A 7320-nucleotide genomic window follows, 5' to 3' on the forward strand; every position below is an offset into this window, starting at 1 on the left:
AGTTTTGAATGAGAGGAAAAAAGGTGAAATTCCCTGTGATGTGAGGGGGAAACTGGCAGAAAGCTTTTCCACTTGAGTATACCAGTTCAGGGATGTAGGCTTCTGGATAAAGGCTTTGATCATCGTCCATGCTGAACAGACATTAAAAGTATTAAGGCTAACTGTTGGAATCTATGCTGTACAGATGTTGGGAAGATACCAAGGCTGTTGGCTTGACCCATGACTTTGTATTTGACTATGTGCTTTCAGTCTTTAAGTCTGAATTTTTTGAAACTTTCATTTGGATCCACTCCCATTTCCATTTTCCCACCACTCTGGGGCAAAGAAGTGGACTGGAATGCTTAACCTCATGGCGTTGCCTTTACATTTGAAAAACCTTATCTGGGGCCCATTACACTCATTGTCTGAATATTAACTAGCTAATCTTAATGGGGGTGGAAGATGAAAGCTGCCAATTCCAAGGAATGGAGCAATAGTTTTCAGTATTATTAAATTATAACCTGGGGACAAAATAGTCTCCCTTTTTAAGATCTGCCCTATTTGGCCAGGGTGTACTTCAGGGTGCAGCCCTGCCTGTTGCTCTGAGAGCTAAATACTAAGGTCTCCCGGATTCCCCATGAATTCAACACCTGTGTCTTGGCCCTGATGATTTCTGGAGAGGTCCCTAACAATCTCTGAATGCTCAATGTGACCTTCATTAGACAGAGTGCCCTAAATACATAGTGTATAAAGAGAGAGTCTCTGGGTACAATTGACAGCGGGGAACTCAAAGTTGATGGCATTATGATGACAGTAAGGGAGACTGATTAAACAATAACCTGTGTCCCAACCCCTTGAATGCAAACTGGAAGGGAAAAAGAGTTAAGGCACAATTGGGTTTTTTGTTGTTGTTTTTGTTTGTTTTTTTAATATGCCAGACTGTCTGATCCCTCTCCTGGGATAAAATTTGTTCTGTAAATTAAATGTACAAATAACATACTCACCCAAAAAGTAGCAACTGCATTTGCAAGTGCCTTGCAGGAAAATAAAACAGATCCTGCTCTGCTGGAGATCTACAAGAAGTGAATAAGGCCTTGTAGGCCAAAGGGACTCCCTGAGAAAGGTGATCAATGTTATCTTAACCAGGATTTGTTTTAGGAAGAAATAACTTGCTCCTGGAAAATAACAATAATAACCCCTTAAGAAAGAGGCATTCATTATCTTCTGGACAGTTGTCTAAATTGTACAATGAGTAGGCTTAACAGATATCCTACTCTGCCTCTTCTGCCTGTTAAAAAACCTCACACTGATGAGCACCAATTTGTGCAAGACTTGAGAGCTATAAAATATTGAAGTGTGATGTCTATTGCTTCTAGGACTTTTCTTTGTCAGAGAAACAGATGACTTAAGGTCATGACCAGGCTTGATTTTCATGAATAACCTAAATATACATGAATAAAGATATGTATATATCTGAAACGAAATAGGTTTGTCTGAACCTTATTTAAATGTTCTATAAAAGTTTCTAAAAAATGAAAGTTTATATAGGTTTAACAAATAAATGCTATCTTTTATACATTGCATCTGGCATAAAAGGGCAACACTGTTATTTAAAAAGTTGACTTGTATTTTTCTGCCTTGACTAATTCTAATTCTGATTATTAACACTGTTCCCTAAATGTATAAGAGATTTAAGGCATCCTTGATTTTTACTAGTACTGCTAAACTCTGCAAGCCTGTAAATATCTATGAATTCTGAATTATACTTTGAAAATTAAGCCTAGTTAGTATAAGGACATCTGTGTAATGGTGATGCTATTAATTCTTTGTATATTAAGTATATTCATGTTCTTCTAGTATACAAGTTTTAAAATACAAAGCTTGGAAGAGTGCTTTATCAAGCTTGTGTTCTCCAAACTAAAGTTGTTTAAAATGGTAATTTTGAACTTATGGAAATAATAAATTTAATTAGAAATTTATATTATTTAATGTTCTGTAACTGGACCTGTTATCAATAAAACTTATGTAAAATTTTATATTGCTTTTTATAGTGGGGTAGAAATTTAAATATATTTTTAAAAGATAATCAGAGACTGATCTATTTAAATATGAATATTGAAGGGTTATGGAAAATAATATTCCTGCAAGAGAGCCTTTGAAGAAAAATGGAGAGAGGAGAAGTTTGGGAGGAAGGAGGAGAAACTAGCCAAAGAACAAAGGGCCTGAGGAAAGGGGCAGGTAATGAATACTGGGACCCTAAGCCATGACCTCCCCACCATGGCAAATTAGTCCTAAATGAAGCACAGCAAATACCAAGGGGCAAGATTCAAATCCGCATCCCTCAGGATCTGGACTCTTATTTCCCCAGACAAGGAGTTTGTAACTACCCTCCTAAATTAAAGTTTTAACCTGTTCAACTAGTCCCTTATGGTCAAAGCTGCAAGTATATGGCTTCCAATGATTACATCATTGTACCTGTAATGTATAAAGCCACCCGCCTCTCCCATTACAGGAATTTTCGGCCTCTCAACCACTTGTCAATCTGTGCTCCACCCGCCTCTTCCGTTACAGGAACTTCCGGCTTACGCTGTCACCATTTTCCTACTTCCTACTTTACATCCTAACATGCTATTGGTTCATCAGTCAGCTTGCAAGAATTCTCCTCCGCTATTGGTTCCTTCCAGCCCCCCCAAGATTCCAATATCTGGGAGAAGCCACATGCCATCTTTCTCTTTTATCCCTTCTTTTCACCCTGAGCAGATGTGTTAATCGTCTGCATAAATAAAGTCTCTTGCGTGAGACCTCGTGTCTGCGGAGCATTTTTTCTGGGAGCTATTGGCAAGCCACAACTGAGACAAGCGAGCGAGAGGCAGTTCAGTGGGAGCATGCAGCAGCGGCTAGAATCACTGTCGTGGATCCCAAGCTGAGCTGCATTTTTCCCCTTCCAGTACCCTATGAAACCAAAATTCCTTTCAATTCAGAAAATAGGCCCCAATTGCGCCTGAGTCCACAAAGATCTGCTTCCTGTTCTTTTGCACTTACAGATATTGTAAAACATGAAAAAATTTTGCCACTTTCCCACAAAAAAAGGGTTAAAAGTTCTCATAAATTTTCTTTGATTCATGTTTCAGATGTAATGTTGTACCGTTACTTGTGAAGAGTTCCACCTTACCTGAAATAAGGCTCCGCCTCCACCCTTATTCCATGTTAGAATGGCTCAAAAGTAGGATAGACTTCAGCTCATTTAAAATTGTGTTCAAAATATTGATTTTTGCTGTAAAGGTTACTGTGATCTCAAAATAAACAGGAGATATAAACTAAGTAAGGTTTGGGATTATAAAAATATGTTTCTTGGATTATAACTATTATACAAACTATAATATTCATATAGTTTGTTTTTGCTATAGTTAATTTCATTTGTATTCATTTTGTATTTCATTTTGTAATAATATAGAGATAGTTTTTTAAATTACACACTGAAATAATTCATTTTCCTAAAATTAAAAATATAAATATATAAATTAAAAAATAAGAAATATCCCAGAGAAAGGAGTTTTTATTAATAGCATTCAGAGAGTTGTAGTCTCTACAGTTCTCATTGGGAGGCAAGATAGTTGGTCACTCATTTATTGCTCTAGAAACTAGTTAACTACCTTTAAAAAAGGGAAGTGGCATTGAAACAAAATGTTTGTTCATGTTTGGGAGTGAGGTGTCCCCCAAAAGCTCACATGTGAGACAATGCAGAGAAGGTTTGAAAGAATGGACATTTTTTTAAGCTGTTTTATCTCAACTCCCTAAGGTCTCCCTCCCAGTAATGGGAACAAAGCCCCTAAAGCTGTTCCAAGAAACAGCCCCAAACAAAGAGTAAAAGAGTAAATTGAGCCAGATAACTAAATAGTGCTCAAACAGTAGGATTACCAGAAACTATTGACCAGAATCTACGCCCTGTTGTAAAACATTGTGAAACATGTTATATGTCATCAGACAACTCAGACCCCCTTTGGAATTTCCCGGCAGCTTTGTTCCCCCTTTTTTTTCTTTTTTTTCCCTTTTTCTCCCTTTCATGTGCGACCCCTCCCAATGTGTGGTTTTCTGCCTTTATAAACTTGTAAGATTTTCTGCTAGGAACTCGACTCCTGGACTCCTGTGTGAGTCATGAGTTGGGTCCCAGCACGCTGGAATAAACACCTCTTGCGGTTTGCATCAAGCAATGCCTCCTGCGGTTGATTGGGGTTGCATCAATCCAAGGGATAGAGTTGGGGTCTCCTTTTTGGGCCTTACAGGTTCAGAGGAGAAATATTTGGGTTGTGAGAGTCTTAACCCAATCAATGATTAATCCCCTGATAGGGATTAACTGAGTGGTAACTGAAATGGTAGGGTGTGACTGGAGGAGGTAGGAATTTGGGGTGTGACTTTGGGGTATATATTTGTAGGTGGTAAGTGGAGACCTCTCTCTCTGCTTTTTGATCATAATGTGAGCTGCTTCCCTCTGCCACACTCTTTCATCATGATATTCTGCCTTACCTTGAGACCTGAGGAAATGAACCCTGCTGTGTGTGGATTGAGACCCCAAAAACTGTGAGCCCCAAAGTAAATTTTCTTCCTCTACAATTGTTCTGGTCAGATCTTTTAGTCACAGCACTGAAATCTGACTTCAAGATCTTTAGAGAAAAAAGAAATGAAACCCAATAATTTTATACTAGGGAAGACTCAGCTATGCTGTGGGTGTTGTACTCTCCTTGATTCATATCAAAATGTATCCCCGAAGTTGGAGGTTTATGGTATTTTGCAATGAGAATTTTGGGAGGTAATTAAATGAGTTCATTAGGACAGTGCCCCTATGAATGTAGTAGTGACTTTATGAAAATAGAGAGACAATGTGGTGACCAGCATCACCTTGGGACTCTGTGGAGTCCACAGCAGCAAGAAGGACCTCACTAGGTGCTGCCAACCAGTCTGAATATCTCAACTTTTAGAACTTTAAGCTGAATTGGTTCTGTTTGTTTATAAATTTCTCAAGTCTATGGTATTCAGAAACCATAAGACATAACAGCAGAAACACTAAGACACTGCCACTCAAAAAATAATTACAGACAACTTTTAAGAAAGAGAGTAATTCAATGAGCTCTTGTTGTTTTTAGAAGAAATCAAGAATAAACTCTATATAGGAAGAATGAGTTGAAAAAAGAAGCTATTCCCATCAAGGGGTAGATTTCTTTTCCCCAACCCTTGTATGTGGACTATTTTGAATTTAGCCAGTGTAATTCAACAGAAATATTTTGTACCACAGGTCTCTCCTTTATTTACCTGAATGTTTCTTTCCAAAGTGGCATTGACATTTAAAATGTATTATTTTGAGCTGCTGTCATATTGTGATCTGCATGGAATTACAAAAATTGAAATGGAAATAGGTACCAGTATTTGGATGCTACTACAACAAAAATAAAAATACATGGCATTGGATTTATGATGAAACAACAAAGACTGGAAGGCTAGTGTTATAGTTTAGATATTAGATGTCCCCAAAAAGTTCATGTATGAGTTGATGTAAGAAAGTTTAGAGATGAGATAATTGGGTTATGAAAATTTTAACCTAATCAGTTCATGATCTACCGCTAAGGATTAACTGCAGGCTGGTTGGAGCTGGAGGAGGCGGGTCATTGGTGATGTGCCTTTGAGATATTTATTTTGTCACTGGAGAGTGGAACTCTCTGTCTGCTTCTTCATGGCCATGTCCTGAGCCACTTTCTTCTGACAAACTCTTCTGCCATGATGTTCTGTCTCATCTCAGGTTCCAAAGAATGGAGTCAGCCATCTATGAACCCAGACCTCTTCATGATGTAAGTCTTAGCATATACAAAAAATTTGATAAAATCCAGTGCATCCCATCAGATCATAATAGAATGAAACTAGAAATCAATAGCAAGAAAAAGTAATAGGAACATAAACACATGGGAGTGAACAATAATCTTAAATGAGAAATGAATCATAGAAGAAATGAGAGAAGAAATTAAGAAGTTCTTAGAAACAAATTAGAACAGAGATATAATCTATCAAAATCTCTGGGATTGTACAAAGGCTGTTCTAAGAGGAAAATTTATTGTACTGAGTACCTAGATTTAAAAAAAGAAGAAGAAAGATTGCAAATAATCTAATGCTCTGCCTCACAGCCTTGGAAAAGGAAGAACAAATTAATTCCACAACCAGTAGAAAACAGAGCAGAGTCAAAATTAATGAAATTGAGAATAAAAACATAAAGGACCAGGCAACAAAGAGTTGATTCTTTGAAAAGATAAATAAGAGCAATAAGCTGTTAGTCAAATACCCTCCCCAAAAAGAGAGAGAAGAACCAAATAAAGTTCGAGATAAAAAAGCAGATATCACTACAGATACATCTGAAGTCTAGATCATTAGAAACTATTTTGAAAATTTATGCTGTAATAAACTGAAAAATCTAGAAGATCGACAAGTATCTAGACACTAGACAGATATAGCAAAGCTAAACAGACCAATATTAAGCAATGAAATTGAAACAGCAATTCAAGGCTTTCCAAAAAGTCAAAGACCGGGACCTGATACATTCTTAGCTGACTTTTAAAGAACTAACACCTGTATTTTTCAAATTATTTTGTGAAATTGAAAGAGAAAGTGCACTCCCAAATACATTCTACAAAGTCAGTATAACCCTGATAGCAAAACCAGACAAGACACAACAAGGAAAAAAAAAAATCTACAGACCAATGTCCCTGATGAACATAAATGCGAAAATCCTTAATGAAATATTAGCAACCTGCATTCAAAAACATATCAAGAAGAAACATGCCATGATCAAATGGGTTTCATCCTGGGGATGCAAAGTTGGTTCAACATACACAAATCAATAAATGTAATTCACCACATAAGTAGAAGTAAAGACAGGAACCATAAGACCATATTTCAACAGATGCAGAAAAAGTCTTTCATAAAATCCAGAACCCATTCATGTTAAAAAAAATCTCTGGAGAAAGTAGGAGTAGAAGAAACTTACCTCAATATTATAAGGGCTATATATGACAAATGCAAAGCCAACATCAGAGTGAATAGAGAAAAGCTGAAAGCATTTTTTTTTCCTAAAATCAGGAACAAGACAAGGATGTCCACCCTTACTGCTCCTGCTCAACACAGTTCTTGAAACATTAACCAGAGCAATTAGGTAAGAGAAAAAAACCAAAGGGATACTAGTAGGAAATGAAGAAATAAAATTATCATGAAACTATAACTAGAAGACACAAAGAACTTAACCAGAAGACTTCTGGAACTGATACACAAGTTCAGCAAGAGGATACAAAATCAACATTCACA

The sequence above is a fragment of the Sciurus vulgaris genome (genome assembly GCF_902686455.1).
Source record: "Sciurus vulgaris genome assembly, chromosome: 2".
In the NCBI taxonomy this organism is placed as follows: domain Eukaryota; kingdom Metazoa; phylum Chordata; class Mammalia; order Rodentia; family Sciuridae; genus Sciurus; species Sciurus vulgaris.